Genomic DNA, 20,999 nt, shown 5'->3' with positions numbered 1-20,999 from the left:
TTTCATTTGATATATACGAGTTTATGAAGGAAAATTCAGTTTTGTTTGACACAGGAAATTATGATATAAAATAATCCTTTCAAATTGAAAGAAAAAATTCAGGTGAAATAAGTCTGATGAAGGATGAAAACGGTGGAAGTATTGTTGAAGAATTTGTAGGTTTGCGACCAAAGATGTATGCTATTAAGTTGTGTGAAAAAGATAAACCTACATGTAAAGCTAAGGGTGTCAAAAATTGTTGTCGATCACCTTACAATTGATCAGTATAGACGTCTGTATGAAGGTGAACGAGTGACCAAACTACAAGTGTGCATCACTTCCACTTCTCATTCTGTGTTCACGGTTCGTCACTACAAACTAGCACTCACAGCTAATGATGACGAAAGGTACATCACAGATAACAAAATTAATACCTTACCATTTGGACATTACAGTCTTGCAGAGAAAAGAAGTATAACTAACGTATAGCTGTCTTGCAAAGTAGATTTTTGCTTTTTTTTGTGAGCACCTCCTCCACTTCGTCATTAGTTTACTCTTCTGTATGAAAAGTAATGTAATTTACTCTGAAGGTGATTATTAAGTAATAAGAGGAGAAGCTCTTGTTTTTTCTATGATTACTTTAATCATTTTATTTTAGAAACTTGTCTGTATTTGATTAACAAAAAATTGAGATCTTATAGAATTTCAAACTAGATAAACATTTCACTCACTGTTTCTTTTATTCAATGTATTGTACTACTTTCTCTTTTAAAGTGCACTGTATACTAATTTTATTTTAGAAACTTTTGTTTCTTCTGTATTTGATTAAGAAAAAATTTAATCTTATAGAATTTCACTCGCTGTTTCTTTTATTCAATGTAATGTACTGTATTTAGTGCACTGTATACTATTATACTGTAATTTAACTTTCGATATATATTAAAGTGCATTGTAAACCTTTATTTAATCTTTTTTCTTTTTCGAAAAAATAAATTCTAAACTAGATGATCAAAAGAGTTGTTAAAAAGTATTTCTTTCAACTATCCTGCGCTGCCTCTCCTTTTATTCCTTGTACTCTAACTAAAGTAGGAGTAGGAGAATGAGAAAAAGAGAACATATTTATTTTTACAATCAAATTTATTGATTGAGAAACTACAGAGTTTTTTGTTTTTGATATAAAATTTCGATTGAATCTTTGACTGCCACAATGAGGAGAGATCTGCAGAGATTGATTCCTTGCCTGCCACCGCGAGGAGAGATCTGCAGGGGAAAAAGGAAAGAAAAATTAGTTGATAGCAGAATAAAACAGAAAAGCAAGAAAAAAGGAAACTAATATTTATTTTTCTTTACCTTAACAATTGTTGAATTAGTAGCTGAAATCAAGCTCGGACGTTGTTGTTGTGCGCACCATGAGGAGAGACCTGCAGAGGAGAGAAAAAAATAGTTGGTAGCAGAATAAAACCGTAAAAGCAAGCAAGAAAAAAAGGATGTCATTATATGTTTTTTTCTTCACCTTAATAATTGTTGAATTAGTAGCTGAAATCAAGCTCGGACGTTGTTGTCGTTGTTAGCTCCTGAATCCTGACAATCATGGTGTAAGTTCGCCTTCAGATGATCTGGTAGATACTGCCAGAGCGCACTTAACTGATGATGTTCGTAAATAAATAATATGTTTTCAGGGAAGAAAGCCCACTCAAATTTATTGAATCTGCTCAGACCTTCTTTCTTAAATTTGTTTATCACTGAACACACTATTCTCATCACACCATCTGATGATTTTAACCAATTATGAACTGCGTGAACGTTGAACATAGCACAGCTGCCTGAATGTCTTGCAACATGTGGTAAATGGCGCGGGCACTCAACAGGGAAACACTCGTTACGCATTGTTCTTAAATCAGGTACACCTTCTATAGTGTTCAAGTCAATTATGCATGTACGAGGATACTCTCGCAGTGCTAATAGACGTAACTCATTAACACAGTTGCACACAACCAGATATTGGTATTGTTGATCACTGAGAAGATTGAAAAACGACGTAAGCGTGAAATCTAAATTAGGTACACTCATACCCAATAGAGCTGTAGATAACACATTTGTAGACGAATCTATACTAAAACAGGCTATCTCGTAACCTCCAGTAGGTAACCTCTGAATGTCAACTATCACTCCTCTGGGTTTTGCACTCATGGTGTGCTTGATATCGAAGAACTGAAGCAGAGAATCCTCTCTCTCTCGTTTATATACACTATTGTTAAAAAAGGAAGAAAAACTCGCGCAAGATTATTGGAAGAAAAATACTTCATTCGTTAGTGGTTTATAATTTATTATGTGGTCATGAATAATAATGCAATGCAGAGTAGTGTTGGTTGGAATAGGTTCGTTTGTTTCAATTTCAACGCGAACATCTACAGAGGAAGATTTTATGGATTCTACCTGTTCCATGCAATTAATAACAATAGGACAATGCGACTGAAATTCACTTCGTGATATATTCGGTTCGGAACGATTATCATCAAGCTGATAGTACGCATTACGAAACTTGATGAACATATCATACAATTCACTGCAGTCGCCATTGTTAAAATTAGCTACAGCCTTTTCATAGGGATAAAAGTTTGAATTTAAGATTACGGCAACGGATCGAATTTTACAGTGATCGAACAGAGAAGACAAAGCATTAATTATCTTACGATCGGTTTGGAAAGCAAGCATAAAAACTCTCGGTTTTTCTATTTGTGACGTAGTCATAACAGTCCAATTAATCTTCGTTGAATTTGGAATAGTAGGTAACTCGTGATAACTCCACGATCGAAATGCTACAGGAATAGAAGGATTTTTTTTGGATTAACTTTATGCGTTTAACTTCTTCCTCGTCGGACCGTATTAGAGTTGGTAGATTTATATACATTTTTCGTACCTCGACCTTAGCTGTATCTTCCGCGTTGGCTGAAAACAGTGCACATTTGTCATCTCTAGAACGAATAAAGATAAATTCAAGTTTACAGTTTATGAATGGTTTCCTGTAGTCTTCAAATAAACCGCAAAGAACACGCACTGGGATGAATGTATGGAACAGCTTTGTAGTTGCGTCGGCAATATTAGCTTCGTTTGGTGGTGTGGAAATTGAAGGAAAATAACCGGCATTTTGCAGCGCTAACATTTCACTTTTAGAATAAGAGGCGAAAGTTTTTATAGCACTAGTCGTACCTACACGCCGAGTTCTTTCAATCACTTTCCCATTTAATTCAATACGAATTTCATCGAAGAGATTTGCTGCAAAGTTTTGATCGGGAGCGGCTGTAGCTAAAGGTGTATTATTTGCGCTTGATCTAACTATTTCATCTTCGATGTGAATATCAGCTTCAGAGGATAAAAAGATATGTTCTTGGTTGTGTACAGGAATTCGAATTTTATCGTTGTTTTCATATTTCGTGCCCGCATATGGATGATAGCTCCTTACCTCCCGCCTGGCAACTCTGTTGTCAAAATAACTTTGTCCGTTACGTTGAACATATTTCTCCTTGATGTTACCGTTATTGTACACAATAGAGACTAAAGTAGTTTTTGGTAGAGAAATAGAATTTATATGCTTTGTCCTATAGTAGTCAGTAGCATTGTAAAAAAATCTTTCTGTGTTCTTTCAATTGCCTTCGCATCTAATTTAATACGAATTTCATCGGAAAGATTTGCTGCGAAAGTTTGATCGGAAACGGCTGACGTTGTAGGTGCATCATCTGCGATTGATTTTACAATACCACCTTCTATGTAAACATCGGCTTCAGGAACTCGAATTTCATCGTTTCTATATTTCGTGCTTGCATTTAAATGACAGCTTCTTACCTCCTGCCTGGCTACTCCATTATCAAATACAACTTTGTCTGTTACTTTAAACATATTTCTTGTTGGTGTTACCTTGATTACACGCGAAAAGAGAGTAAAGTAGTTTCCTTAGGAGAAATAGAACTTATAGTAGTCGATAGCCTAGCGATTGTAAAAAGTCTTTATTGTTTGCGGTTAATTTGTTCTTGTTCCGTACACGATGAGATTGATTTTTAGCTTTACTCTATATTTTACTACTCTGGCTGCTTCCTCTTTTAATCCTCGGTTTTTTGACTGGTTGTTGTAAATTACCACCACGATGTTGTTGTTCAACTGTTCCTTACTCGAATGATAGTACATAAGTGTACGCTTTATGTTAAATGTGATTACTGTATTTTCACTGGACGAATAATTAACTCTACTGTTACATCCTCATTTTGTAAGTCGATTAGGTTTTCGAACTGATATTCGAGTACGATGGATATATGTTGAATAACACTAGTCTTTACCGGTAAGAAGCTTATAGTTGACGGTTGTACTACAATAGGATAGCCTGCTGGAACAATCGGTTTAAAATTGCATAACGAATGTGTTTGTTTACCGTTGAGGTAGGAAGCAGGACCTAACACGAGATTACAACATACGCGAATCGAGTTTACGTTATTAATTTTAATCATCTCCCCTGAAATATGTAATTTATTAGCTTCATATTTTTGACAAGAAAATCCTAACAAATCAGCAATTGAGTCGGAAACATCAAAGTCTACGTCTAGGTTGAAGACATTATACAGCGAAGATAAGTCTTTTCATAAGTAATAGTAATAAGTTTACTATCTCTCTCTAGTAGGTCATTCTCTTCGAGAATAGGAAAGTTGTTAATTATTGCTTCTTGAACTAGAGCTCCTATTTCCGAAAAAGTGTAACTACTTTCAGGTAATGTAATTACAGTTGTTTTGTCTCCCTTCATTTTAATACCAATCTGGTTATTTGTGCTATTAACGCTCACGTTACCTATTTCATTCAGCCGTGATTCATGGTTAGCATATTTCTCGTATACAGTTAACAGATAACCTAAGCTACTACCAACACTGCTTGGTACATTGAAATCAATGTCAAACGGAGAATGCATAGTAGGTTTGTTGTTAATAGTCGAGATAAAAAACTAAGTTTTGTAGTGCACTCCTGCAGATATAGTTTTACATTTTTAATAGTTAGCAAACTTTCTATTTTTGCCACGAGATCTTCGAATTCATAAATATCTTCTGCCACACTCAAAATAATTTTTTTACCATTCAAATATATAGCAAACTTATTGTTTTTACTAGTGACATTTCGAATACTATTAGATGTAAATAGTGCAGCAAGTTCTATTTCATAGAAGGAAGCTCTATTCAAGTAAATCGGGGTTTCTAATACTACATCAATCTTCGAGCCGCTACCCTCGAATGTAATCCGTCTTTCATATAGCATCGTGTACACTGAACACAAATACTAAGGTCGTGCTGTATTTATACAGTATAAAAATAGTAAACACAGATGACCACAAATTGATGAATTAAAAGTTTGATAAGAATGAATATTATACCGAATGTAACAGTTTTTTAAAATATTCTGGTACCTCTTTAGGGGGACGTAAATTACCAAAACTATCGAAGTAGTACACATATGCACCTCGTTTACCGAACGCAACCCAGTGCGAACCAGATTTACTTATCGGATCTAAATTCAAAATACAACTCTCATTTTTACGAGAAATTTTCGGTAACGTATCTCGCATAAACACACCTCTGAAGTAGGGAATTTTTAAACGAAATGCGTAACGATATAGATCTATGTTAGGTAATGCTCTATTCGGCAGGCCTTCCATTATCTTTTGTATGCTGGAGGATTTAAGTAAATGCCCTTTCCTTTGTTTCGAGTAGAAAGCCCTTTCCCACGCATCGCTTCTAGCATTCGATTGTGTCGCTTCATTTCTTTTCATTCTTCCTGTGCGACTTTCGCCTTGTTTACAGCCGATGCTATGCCCGCAGCTCCACTTGCTAGACCGCCCAAGCCCGACAAGGCTGCAAATATCGGAAGGAGTGGAAGAAAACCACCTTTCTTCTTTTTACAGCATGCTGTCTTTTGTTTTCGTTTTACTCGTTCTCTTCGATGTTTTGATTTTCTTCTTCGTCTACCCCCACCTACTTTCGATTTCGCTTTCATAATACCCGTAACTGCTAGTGCAGCTGCTTTTTCTCCTAATGATGCGTCCTGAGAGTTTATACGAGACCAAGCCTTAGAGGCCAAGATTTCATCTGCTTCTTTCCTTCTGTTCTGGTCTTTGTATGTAGCATAAGCGATATCGTGTTCTTTACATGCCTTATCTAATAGATTTATTCCTTGATCACCACGCTTAAGTCGTTTTTCTAACTTTTTCCCAGGTCCTCAAAATTCATAACCTGCTATGTGCAATTCTACTGGTAAACTATCTATAGCTTTATTAAGAACTTTGCCTATTATTCCTCCTTTCCCTACTCGTTCATATGGAGCTGCTACAACGTTGCGTCTTCGACGCAGCATACTCAAATAAGAGCTCCTGCTAGCAAGTGTGTTCTTATATACGAATTACATTTTTACACGATGTGCAACTGTTGAGTACTAAAATGTATTTTCGTTTATTTTTATTCTTTTTTGGAAGGTAGGAAGATATATATAAATAAGAGAGATATTTTTCTGCTCTCCTCATTTTGCAGCGACATGGCGTACATTCCTCGTCCGTTAAATTTAAAATCTGAGGTAGATCGGATAAGGACTTTCGCTAGATGGCGTGTACCGTGGATAGACCCCGTAAGTTTAGCTAAAGCTGGATTTTACTACACGGGATACCTAGACGCAGTTAAATATATTTTTGCGGAATCGAATTATTTTCGTGGGAAAAAGATGACGATCCGTTAGCAGAACAGAGAAAATGGTCACCTTCGTGTCGGTATATGAGGGGTTGTGAAGTTGGCAACATATTATTAGATCTCTATAACAGGACATCTGTTCCAGCACTTTTTAATACTAGGTGTAGTGTGATGCACGAACCATTTTGGAACTAGATAAGTAAAACAGAAAGTAAAACGTTCAAGTTTATTTAGTAATCATCAATAACTTTGAGAAAAAAAGAAATTCACTGTACGTGTTGCTCCTGTGCACTCGATCGTTGAAAATTGATATCATGGTAAAGGCAATAAAACAATCATTATCTTTACCTGTTGCAAATCTGAATGACACAAAACGTTCAGTAAGAAAGAAAAATAAACATAGTAAATTGGTGCCGGACACAATACGCGGTATCATATGCGGTCCATCGAATGCAGGGAAGACTAATGTAATGATTAATTTGTTATTTCAACCGAACGGGTTACGATTTGAGAATGTGTATGTTTACTCGAAATCATTGTCGCAGAAGAAATATATTGAGCTAGAGTAGCTTTTAAAATCTATTAAAGAAATAAAATGTAAGTTTTATTCTGATCGTGAGCAAGTAATACAACCAGAAGAAGCTCAAAGAAATTCAGTTTTTACTTTTGACGATGTAGCAAGTGACAAACAGCAGCACATGAAAGACTACTTTAGTAGAGGTCGACACCATATCGTGGATGTTTTTTACTTATGTCAGACATATTCCTGCATTCCCAAACAACTTATTAGAGACAACGCTAATTTCATTATTCTGTTTAAACAAGATGCAAGAAATCTTCGTCATGTCTACGACGATCACGTGAACACCGATATGAGTTACAACCAGTTCACTGATTTATGTTACCGTTGTTGGTCGCAGTCGAAATTCAGCTTTCTCGTTATCGATAAGGATAGCGAAATAAGCAAAGGTCGATGTCGAAATGGATTCGATATATTTTATGTGATATAAATACCGCAGTGTATGCATTAACGAACTCATTTTCGAATTGTTGAGTAGAGAAAGAACATCACGATGGCATCAAACAACAGAGCCAGTAACGTGTATGTAACGCGACCATCATCACGACATGATATTCCTACTAAGTCATATGTAGATGGAAAAATGTTAGTTAATACAAATTACGTAACATCAACATCTATGGAAACTTAAGTATTCATGGTAAACGTTTAAAGAACTTCGGCAATTCTATAAACATGGAAGATGCTTGTAATAAAAATTATGTGTTAAAAACCGTTAAGGACAGTATTAATAAAGAAGAAATACAACGTGACATTTTAGATCTTCAAAATGAAATACATGACATATGTGAACTAGAAGAGGATGCAGTTGATTTTAAGAAAAAACGGCTGAAAAGAATAGCTCCAGCGATGAATGGAAACGAAGCAGTTTCGCTTGACACAATGCGTACGCACACAAACCATGTGCAGAGAAATTTGGAGAAACGAGTCAACGACGTTTCTGCACGCATAGAATATGTTGACTCTCTTTTACGTGATATTGCGGATGATCACCTTCCTTTAACTGACAAAAACCTTAACATGAACAACAAGAGAATATCGGGTGTGGCAGATCCTGAAGAGGAACAAGATGCAATTTCGCTTTTATTTTTAGAAAAGCATACAAAAGGTAGACAACTACAACTGAATGACGATGGATCGACAGATATGCAAAATAAACGAGTAACAAACATCGGCAAACCTATTCATTCGACGGATGCGATTAATAAGGCATACCTAGAAAAACATTCAGCAGCGCGTGAAGAACTCGAAGAACTGAAGAATGAAATAAGCAATCAACAGAAACTAAACGTTGATGTGGGTGGTACGTTGAGTATGGAAAATAAGCGAATTACTAACGTACATAATCCGTTAAATGAGAAAGATTTTGCAAATAAAATCTTGTAGAACAGCATGCAGCTGCGTGGAGAGAACTTGACGAGTTAAAAGTTGTCATTTCTAAACTTCAGAAAAATTATCTACCAGTAGAATCTAACGGAGAATTAAATATGAAGAACAAACGAATTACAAATGTTGATTCACCTATCCACGAGCAAGATGTTGTTAACAATATTTAGAAACGTTTGCTACTGCAAAAGAAGAGTTTGAAGTGATGAAAAAGTAACTGCACAATAAACCAAGAAGAGCTCTTTTTCAAATTAACAGTCTACCATCAAATCAGTCACCAATATATATGCTACAAAATTGTCGACTTATGTATAAGCTTCCCTACACGGGTACACTTACACCGTTAACAGTTTCACGTAGTTCTCAGGTATATGCGATGATTAATCACGAGAACAATCCAATCGAATTAGAAGTAGGTGCAGCAATTACTGTAAAGGAAGGTGATGAAATTCAATTCCGCCTCAAAAATCCAAAACAATGGAATACTAACGATCTCCCGCTCCATATACTCTTTGAATATGCTATATATGAGTAAAACAATAGACGTTACACTTCAGTTTAAGAAATGCAGGCGAACATAGTGGAAAAGAGCCGTGTAAAGGATAAACTAGCAAAATTAAGAAAAGATGTAAAAAAAATATAACTCTCTTAAAGCAGATATGGCTTTAAACCAACTAAAGTTAGAAGAAACATTTAAACCAATAACTGAACCATTAAATAAACTACAGCAGCTTACAATTAACTCGAATGGATTAAATGCAAAGAAAAATCGAAAATTAAATAGTTATATAAGTGTTGAAGAAGGAGAATCGGAAGAAGAAGCTCTGAACAGAAAGTTTACAAATCTCCTGCAAAATTACCTTAACCCACAATTGAGACACAAAGTTGATAGAATATTTGGGGTTCGAGTAGTTCATGGAGAACACTATTTAGGGAGTAAAAAGTACTGTTTCGCGATAACAATCTCATAATTGACAATTTTAACTGTCCTTTAACTGAAGGTCTCCTTGAATTATATTTCAGAGAGATCCGGACGCACAGTTGTAATATGATAAGAATCTGTCAGCTTACAGTCATATATTAAATTACACTAACGTGCACAGGAAACAGTATGACGCTGACAAGCAAATGAGAGGCACAAAATCGCTCAAATTTCAAAAAAATTATCAAGCCATTAGTAGAAGGTGCAAAAGTGAAAAAAGGAAGGAACACACCAAAATTCGTGAGTGTACTCAAATACAAACGTACAGGAACAGGATCAAAAGTAGCTAAGTGGAAAAATGAACAAAGAAAGAAGATCGAATTAGTTCATTGGAATGATCCAAACAATCTGGTGGAGAGACTGAAAAAGTTAATAGCATCTAGAAGTGCTGGTCATTCGTCACACGAAAACGAAATCTTGACAATCGAAGAAGAACTTCGAAAGTCGAGGTCATCGAATAAATGAACACTGCGCGGTGGGACGAACTTCCGTTCGCAAATATATTTAATGCTGTTAGATTCTCAAAGGATATTTCAGTAATCTATGAAATTGGATGTGAAGACAGAAGAAGCAACTGGCAACAACTGGCTATACATCGACTGCGATTCAAGAAACGAATAGACGACACAGAACGAATTCTTTTACCCATACTTTATGGGCAGTACCACTTAAAACAAAAACAGTAAACGAAGTAGTAGAAAATATGGAACGTATCTATTCAAAATGTAAATGTTATCCAAAACATCCTCAAAATGACAGGGGAAAAGAATTTTATAATAAGATTTTTCAACAGTGGATTACAAAAAGAAAAATTAAACACTATTCGACAGGGAGCAGCTTGAAGGCAAGCGTAGTTGAACGCTTCAATCGAACACTGAAGCAGTGGATGTGGAGGAAATTCTCGGCGTGTGGATCATGCCACTGGCTTCGCATGCTACCAAAACTATTAGATGAATTAAATAATCGAAAACATCGTACGATTGGTATGAAACCTATAGACGTCACAAATAATCCACAACAACTTGCTACTGTGTACAAATTCCGGGAAATGAAGAAAAAAGTCTCCTTATCCACCAAAATTTAAAGTAGGTGACACAGTACGAATAAGTAAAATCAAGCGATATTTTACAAAGGGGTATACTCCTAATTGGAGTAATGAATTATTTACTGTAAGAAAAGTAAAAGAAACATTACAGAGAACTTACTTGCTTCACGACTATCAAGATAAACCAATACATGGAGCGTTCTATGAACAAGAACTGCAGAAGACAAAACATCCTAAAATATACCTCATTGATAAAATTGTACGCAGAAAGAACGACAAGGTTTTCGTATCATGGCTAGGTTTCGACGCCACGCATAATTTATGGATTCCGAAAGAATATGTATTCTAAAAAAATCAATAGTAAGTACGCTAGTATAATATATAAATATACTTTTAAATTTTTTTTACTCTGTCTGATAGATTTACCATCTTATAGTGACCTCTCTCTATTGTTGCAGACTTCCCTTGAACAAGAAACAGTGCTGTTTGTTTTGATGATGACAACGATTGAACATTACCTCAACCAAGAAGAAATTTTCACCTCAACTATGCAAAATTAATTCGAAACATTTATGTAACATGTATCTTAATAAATTATATTAAACAAAATTTAACTAAAGATAACCTCTTATATTTATTTTTCCTAAAAAAATAAAATTTTAGACTCCCTTCTTTCTTTTCTAAATATATACATATAGCTACAGTTCATTTCTTCCTACTCTTTTACGTATCTGTGTTAGTGCGACGTAAAAGAATCTCTTTAATTAGTTTATCTTCCTAAGAGCAGAAAAAAAGCAAGAAAATAAATGGTATTTACACTCACCTCTAACGTATTAAATAAATTAAATTCTCCTCCTCCAAGCTCTCCCACTTCTTAATCTTCTACTATATCAAAAGGAAAAGTTAATGTAAAATTAAAATCTTTCCCGACCCTACAATAGACGATTTCTTGAAATTAAAAGAGTTGAAACTCACCAATTATATCATCATCTTCACTTTTACGCGAGTCTATTATTTTCCGCAGCTCTATTAAAATAGCGCTGCAGGAAAAGTAGCAAAATTTATGAAAAAAACATAGTGGGAAGTGTGGGCTATCACGCCGTGAAATGATGCGAGTATAAAGACTAACGAAGAGCCGAAACCCTTCGTTAGTCAAATCTCTCATCCTATTCACAACAGTGCGCTCAAACGGCCCCTCTACTTCCACAATATTATCTAATTCACAAATTTCTTTCAGTCTGACTACTTCCCGCAGCGCTGCCAGCTTCTCGTAAAGGCTTCTTTGCACTGTCGACATATTGGACAGCTTTTTCGAAACTTTGACGTACTTACAGCAAGCGATTCGCACTATATATACCCGTTCTAACGGCGACATGTAATTTAAAAAAAAGCTAGTTTCAAAAAACCTGCTAGTAAGCTGCGTAGCGTGCCGGATTTCAGTTTACGCATTCTTTTTTGTAGCCTGAGGGGATGAAACCGTGGTCCAAGAACGGCCATGACCGGCAATGACCGCGAAAGAGGTTAGGCGTTAACCGGTTAAGCCAAAGCTGCTTGCAGGAAACATCCGGGTTTGATATTCACTACGAAGCGACGTTCCGCTTGTGCCGAACCCCTCCCTTACAGATCGCATAAGATGTAAATGAAACAAACGTAACGGGAGAATGAGGTGCGGACCGCGATTAGGGAAGGCAGTAAACGGCACTGAGCTCAAGATGGCCTCGTTATTAACCAACGAGGACGATTATACAAGACTACTATAAATGAAACGCTGAATAAACATAAGGACAGGGTTTATTAATAAATTAATAATAGAATCAAAACATGGAAAAAGAAGCCAATCGAATAACAGAGAAAAAACCTTAAGACATAAACATACCTTCACAAGCGTCCCTGCCGAGATTGTGGAGTGAGCTCAACATAAATTATCATAACACACACCAAATATTTCATTATCAGCTCACTGATACAGTAGTGACCTCATTACCATCAGTATTTCGATTAAATTTGCCGTGCGCACGGTAGTACAGGCAATATCCTTTTTCACTTCAGATTACATTATTCACAGCGCATATCTTTCCATTCTCAATTCGCGCGACAACAATAGAAGCCTCCTACTACAACAACATTCTTACCCACGTGACCAGAGAGATCAACATAAGACGCAAGGAGTAAAGGAAGGAATCAGCCAAAAGCGCTGACTACAACATCTTTGGTCCAGCAATATAAAACAGGCATGCGCAGAGATACGAAAAATAAGAATACCAAGATGGCCGGCCGGCGGTTAGGCCGCGCCCAAACAAACACATGGCCAAGTAAATAAAAAATCTGTACCAAGAAAAGAAAAAGGGGTACCAAAACAAAATCAAAATGAAACTGAAATACAACATGAATAAACCAATCGATAGCCCATCTTTTACTTGCATCAGACACCAGCATTCACTCATAACATTCACATGAGTTACAAATACACATCACATGACTCACCTTAACACAGCTCCAGATCTCGCATATTCAACAAATAACGTGCACTATGGGAGCACAATATAAGAGTATTTGTATTTTATATAATCGGGAAAAACAGGCAGGATCGTGCACCAAATCACATTAAGCTTCAGTTTCGTACGACTTCAAATAAAACTTTGTCGACACGAAAGTCGTTGCTTCGAAGACGGCCAGGTACAACCAAAACAAATGCACCAAAACAAGTGCACCAAAAATGTGATGGCTTCGAGACCAAATTTCCAAATCAGTAGTAATTAGAATATTAACCTCTCACAGTCACACATGCCATTTACACGAACCGAAGTAGAAGATGCACATCGACCGGTCATCAAGGATCGTGAAAAGAGTTATGCAAACGTAGTAATAATAAAGTGACAACTAAAAGCACATACCTGTTAAATCGATACATTACTTACGGCATGAATGGCGGTAAAGGCTCATTTAAATAAGTTAAAAATCCACCTAAAGCAAAGGAAGGCGATTGCACATCGTCTAGCCCCCATTGTTAAAAAAATATTCCGAATGAGGAAGGCAAAGATATGCGTCAAAAGATGAAAACAGTAGTCTCGTACGGCAAAAGATCGTCATTACACATCACGCAGAGTGCTGCGCTCTGTGGCCTATCAAGGGATATACACAGATTTTTCCTCGAACTGAGGTCAACAAAACTTGTTGGAGTAGTTAAACATAACATATGAGAAACATGCTAAAGGAGCATGGTTCACCATCCAGCAGCCCCACGTTTAAAATGTGTCTTATCTTGGTGATCAAGCAAGTAGACACGTTTTAAACGAGGTTTCCCTTAAAATAAATGCGCGCATTTATTACAACTAAGACCTTAAAATTAAATTATGCCTATATACAAACACAACATAAATGATTGTAACCATATGTTTCAACAACATTCAAATAAGTCGGTTCGTTACATATTGACGTGTGTATTTTCTCACAAAAGGTTACGCTGAATCAATCAGTCTATACCGTATTACATCAACCGATCCACTTCATTCATAAATTCGAGACCGGGCTTCAAAGAGGAATGGTACAAACTGGTGCAACCTCTCCCGTTATGCCAAAGTTTTGGAATTCATTTGGTTCATTTTCATCGAAAAATACCAGCATCCATTCCATCCATTTCATTTTGCGTCGTTATCCCTGAAAAAGGAAGACTTTAGAATGCAAATAATGGTATGACAGATCAATCAAGTACACGATACTACCAAACTACAAGGCAAAAGGATCAAACATTACTGGCCCGTCGACGATAGGGCTTCAACAAACTCACGTGAGCTTTTGATACCCTCTTATCGGCTAAATCCATTAACTCCACTGTAACTGGTCCCAGGAATCTCAATTTTCTTGGGGCTAGACCATTTTAGACACAATTTACCAGTAATTTGGTCAGCAGCAGAGCTTATTGGAAACATCTTCACCACGACCAAGTCTCCAATTTCAAGAGTGACTCTTTTTCTGCCTTGGTCGAATCTTTTAGCCACTCGGTTCCGGGCTCTGACTAACTGGTCCAAAGCTTCTTTCCATTTCTCCTCCACGCTCCTGTTTCTGGATGCCTCCGACATTTAGTTTACGTCCCATTTCAATTGGAGCGGGTCAGTAAGATATCTCCCTAGATACAGAACAGCTGGGGAATTGCGATGAGACTCATGAAGTGCATTATTAAAAGCTAAAACAAAGAAAGACAGGTTATTGTCCCAGCTACGCTGGTCCGCGCTGTGGAAGGCTGACAGACAGGCTTTCAAATTTCTATGGAAACGTTCGACATGGGAATGCTTGGGGTAGTGGGGACTCAGAAAAACGTGTTTAACACCCCATCCGAAACACAAATGCCGGAATTGGCGACATCTGAAAGTAGAAGCATTGTCAGACACTAGGACTTTCCGGGGACCATGAACACCAAATACATGTCGGGTTAAAAGCTGAACGCCGTAGCTCGAATTCATTTTACGCACGTGGAACAACCATACGAACTTGGAAAAGGCGTCGACGACGGACAGGATTCCGACGTTGCCATTCTTGGATTTTGTGAGAGGACCAAAATAATCGATAAACAGTTTTTCCCCCGGGTATGTTGCAACATCGGCAGAGTGGAAACCGGTTAGAGATGACTGAGCAGGTTTGGACCGCTGACATACTCAAGTACGTCCTTTTTGAGGTTGGACCAAAAGAAATCACGAGAAACGCGGTGCAAGGTTTTGTAGTGGCCGAGGTGAGCGCCTAGGTAGGAATTGTGGTAATAATGCAACATCATGGGCTTTAATTTAACCGGGACATAAACCTTGTCCTTTTTTTTTGCGATTACGATGAACCAACAAACCCCATTTGACACTGAACGACTTGTCTCGGACAGACCCATCAGCGACTCCTTTTAACAATTCCTGACACTCATAATCATCCTTCTGATGCTTGGAGATGTCCGTGAAGGACCAGGGATAATTCTGCAAGATATTGATACTCTTAATACTATCAGTTTGACAATGGTCTTCCTCCAATTCGGCTTCACTCTCCTTTTCCCCGTCAAACATTCGCGTCAGACAATCGGCCACGACATTTTCCTTACCACGTACATGCAAAATTGTAAATTTATAGGCCGACAGCCGGAGAATCCATCTAGCCGTGCGACCGAGCCGCTTGACATTCGCGCTCATCCACGACAGGGCTTGGTTGTCCGTATGGACAAAGAAATGACGGTGTTCCAAGTATGAGCGGAATTTTTCAACACCTAATACAACAGCCAGGCATTCCTTCTCGTAAATCGAGTACTTCAGTTCAGCTCCACGAAACAGTTTGCTAAAGTATGCAATGGGGACTAGCTTCCCATCCTCATCGGATTGATTATCACAGCAGAAATGGCGATTTCACTAGAGTCGCACTGCAGAACAAAGTCTCGTGAAAAGTCAGGACTGTGGAGGACCGGGGCTTCACAAAGAGCTTTCTTCAGTAGCTCAAAGGCACGGGTTTGATCTTGCTCCCATATGAAACGACAATTTTTCCTTTTCAAAAAATTAAGGGGGGCCGAAATTTGAGAACAATCCTTGATGAAACGGCTGTAGAAACCGACCATACCGAGAAATCTCCTGACGCCACGGACATTTTTGGGCTGAGGAAACTCCCTAATACATTTAACTCTGTCAGGGTTTACAGCGATTCCTGAATCGGAGATGATATGACCCAGAAAGTTCAAACGTTTGGAGCAAAGGGACACCTTTTGGGGTTGATTGTGAATCCGTGCTTTCGCAAGCGAGTCAGAACTTCACGCAGATGAGCCAGGTGCTCGTCGAAAGTGGCAGAGAAAATGAGAAGATCGTCCAGAAAATTAAACACGTAGGAAAATTTTAAATCACCGAAGATCGAATCCATCACGCGGCTGAGCGCTTGGCCACCAATAGAGATGCCCATCGGGACTTTATTGAACTCAAATAAGCCAAAAGGGGTGGCAAAGGCAGTGCAGGGGCGGCTTTTGAGGTCCAAGGGGATTTGGAAGTAAGCAGAATTGAAGTCGAAAACAGTGAAATATTTGGCCCCATGGAAATGTTGAAACGCACTCTCGATAGTGGGCAACGGGAAGCTGTCGAATGCGACGTTCTCATTTATTTTTCGATAGTCGATCACCAATCTAGGTTTACCGTCCTTTTTCGGGACTAGGAAGGCGGGGCTACTATAGGGCGACTTGGAGGGGGAGATGACCTTCTTCTCCAACAGGTCGTTCGCACATTCACGCACGGCGCGTAACTTAGGGGGCGAGCAACTGAACGGAGGAGACCTTACAGGGGTATTATCTTTCAGTTCAATGGTGTAGGAGAAATCTCTAGCACATCCTAGCTCGACACTTACAACATCACAAAACTCTTCCAACAGCCCATTTAACATAAGATTTTGATTGTCAGAAAGGTCACATGAGGCATTGGGAAGTTGGCATTTAGTTAGGGTACACACAGAGGCACGTTGGAATGGGGCTTCAAAGGGGTAGCTAACGCCAGATTTAAAACGGAAGGCAAAGGTTCGAGTGATAAAGTCAAGAGACAGGCCGGTAGCTAGCATGAAATCAGTTCCAAGAATCATCGGTACCGACAGGTCGGGAACGACATTGAAAGTCCAATCCCAGGACAAACCATGAATTTTAATGTGACATATGACTCGACCCACCGGACATACCTCACGACCGTCAGCAGACATGAAATTTCCTAAGCTCTCACAACCTTGCAGATACGCTAAATTTACAGAAGACACCAAGGATTGATTGGCAAACGAAACACACGAACCGGTGTCCAACAGAGCATAAAATATGCGCGATCCTATAAGAATTTTGGCCCAGGGTGCAGACGAAGGAAGGCCCCAGATCCTCTTATTCACACCATCATCAGGCGCCAACGACGGGCCACCACGCCGGCGCGCCTCTAGTTTCCCTGCTGGGAGTTGCACCGAGGGCATACGCACAGTGTAACACCAGCAAGACCACACTTCGAGCATTTAGCGGGAGACCTTGACCAACAATTTTTAGAAACGTGCCCCATTTTTCCACAATTCCAACAATTTCTCATCGCGGGCACACTTGCACTGGGTGGGTTAGAAGGTTGGATAAAATTTACACAACGTTGAGGGGCAGATGCAAAGTCGGGTCTACGATTGGGGGTACTAAAAGGGGGGAATGCAGAAGGTGCCGTAGCGAAGGAGACGGATTTGGCGGGCGCACGGCAAGCAACATCGGGGAAAGAACAATCAGATGGGGTAGGAGGTGGGCGATACAGTTTATTTTGATTTACGGCAGACTCAAACTCGCGACCAAGGTTTATGATGTCCTCTACACACTCGACCTCAGACCGCTTGATATGCAATTTATAATCAGGGGCTAAATTCCGGTAAAACTGATCGAAAACCTCGGACTTAGGTACCTTCACGCACATCTGATTAAACAAGGTGAGAATTCCTGTAGCATAATCATCAATGCTTTCCCCTATCCCTTGCGTTCTTCTAAAAGTTTCCTGCCTCAAACAATAGTCCATGTCGGACAATCCAAAACGCTGTTTTATTCGAGCAGAAAACTCCTCCCACGACTGGATGTTATCTTTAATTAATCGGAACCATCGCAACGCCGGGCCTTCCAGCATTCCAGGAATAACAGAGATAAACAAGTCAAGGGGTATTGAGCTACACTGAGCGATATCTTCCACCCGTTACAAAAACTCAACTACACTGAAGCCGTTCCCTTCCCCTGAGAAGTTTAATTTCCACTTACGTACAACATCGAACACAGGGTTTACATTAACCTTATAATCGCTAGTGAATCTGGAATTTGGAGAAAAAGGGTCAACACGATTTTCGCCGAGGGCGCGATTACCATATGCAATGGGATGCCTATCGTCAGTACATCTATCACTGTTACTACCAGAAGCAGGCATTTCATTAATTCTAGCACTACGGTTTCTCTTAACATTCTCAAGATTAGACATATCTGCCGCGAATACCTCGCTGTCTTTACTCAACTCTAAAACTTTGGGGTTTTCCATGATGCAGATTCTTTCTCAGAGATATTAAGCAACACACACATGTAATGGCAAACAAACACTGAAGGTTAGAATTAAATTATATATATATATATTGGCTTCATGAACTTAAGGCATGGGAATTTGCACTAGACTAATATCTACATAATCTCCATCTCCAGCTCTATCTCGTCCGAATTTCCTTCCTTTCAGATGAGATACCCTAATCGAGTACGCCTCTGCTACAATTTTTGGACGAACCTCTCCCTTACAGATCGCATAAAATGTAAATGAAACAAACGTAACGGGAGAATGAGGTGCGGACCGCGATTAGGGAAGGCAGTAAACGGCCCTGAGCTCAAGATGGACCTCGTTATTAACCAACGAGGACGATTATACAAGACTACTATAAATGAAACGCTGAATAAACATAAGGACAGGGTTTATTAATAAATTAATAATAGAATCAAAACATGGAAAAAGAAGCCAATCGAATAACAGAGAAAAAACCTTAAGACATAAACATACCTTCACAAGCGTCCCTGCCGAGATTGTGGAGTGAGCTCAACATAAATTATCATAACACACACCAAATATTTCATTATCAGCTCACTGATACAGTAGTGACCTCATTACCATTAGTATTTCGATTAAATTTGCCGTGCGCACGGTAGTACAGGCAATATCCTTTTTTCCACTTCAGATTACATTATTCACAGTGCATATCTTTCCATTCTCAATTCGCGCGACAACAATAGAAGCCTCCTACTACAACAACATTCTTACCCACGTGACCAGAGAGATCAACATAAGACGCAAGGAGTAAAGGAAGGAATCAGCCAAAAGCGCTGACTACAACATCTTTGGTCCAGCAATATAAAACAGGCATGCGCAGAGATACGAAAAATAAGAATACCAAGATGGCCGACCGGCGGTTAGGCCGCGTCCAAACAAACACATGGCCAAGTAAATAAAAAATCTGTACCAAGAAAAGAAAATGGGGTACCAAAACAAAATCAAAATGAAACTGAAATAAAACATGAATAAACCAATCGGTAGCCCATCTTTTACTTGCATCAGACACCAGCATTCACTCATAACATTCACATGAGTTACAAATACACATCACATGACTCACCTTAACACAGCTCCAGATCTCGCATATTCAACAAATAACGTGCACTATGGGAGCACAATATAAGAGTATATGTATTTTATATAATCGGGCAAAACAGGCAGGATCGTGCACCAAATCACATTAAGCTTCAGTTTCGTACGACTTCAAATAAAACTTTGTTGACACGAAAGTCGTTGCTTCGAAGATGGCCAGGTACAACCAAAACAAATGCACCAAAACAAGTGCACCAAAAATGTGATGGCTTCGAGACCAAATTACCAAATCAGCAGTAATCATAATATTAACCTCTCACAGTCACACACGCCATTTACACGAACCGAAGTAGAAGATGCACATCGACCGGTCATCAAGGATCGTGAAAAGAGTTATGAAAACGTAGTAATAATAAAGTGACGACTAAAAGCACATACCTATTAAATCAATACATTACTTACGACATGAACGGCGGTAAAGGCTCATTTAAATAAGTTAAAAATCCACCTAAAGCAAAGGAAGGCGATTGCACATCGTTTAGCCCCCATTGTTAAAAAAATATCACGAGTGGGGAAGGCAAAGATATGCGTCAAAAGATGAAAACAGTAGTCTCGTACGGCAAAAGATCGTGTATACATATCACGCAGAGTGCTGCGCTCTGTGGCCTATCAAGGGATATACACAGGTTTTTCCTCGAACTGAGGTCAACAAAACTTGTTGGAGTAGTTATTTTTTTATAAAACAAGCGAATTCGCTCACATCTTTAGTTAGCTAGCTAGAAGAGTGCAAGTTCGATCCTCCTCGTTGGCAATCATAAAATAATTCTCTCTAGTTCGCTATTTTCACACTAGGCAACTGCTAAGGAAAGTGTACCTAAAGCTAACTGGACTATACGCCATGTCAGTGTGACGTAATGTTAACTGTACCACACTATTTAAAAAAGTGTGAATAATTATTAAGGTATTGTCCTTGTTGGCAACAGTGTGTGCGTGTCATCAATCATGGAGCGACTTCCACCTGTACGATGCATTAAATCCTCTATGACCACCTTATGCTACGGTGGTACACAGATGACATGATATTCACATCCTTTCTGAGTCGGAGATCATGGCGCCGATCAAAGACAAAGTCAATTTGGTTGCTTCAGTCACCACAAGTACAGGTGATGAGGTGATTGATGCACTTGAAGAACGTATTACTAATAAA

Source organism: Anabrus simplex, chromosome X, assembly GCF_040414725.1.
Source record: "Anabrus simplex isolate iqAnaSimp1 chromosome X, ASM4041472v1, whole genome shotgun sequence".
NCBI classification, from domain to species: domain Eukaryota; kingdom Metazoa; phylum Arthropoda; class Insecta; order Orthoptera; family Tettigoniidae; genus Anabrus; species Anabrus simplex.
Note: the sequence above shows the minus strand (reverse complement) of the source record.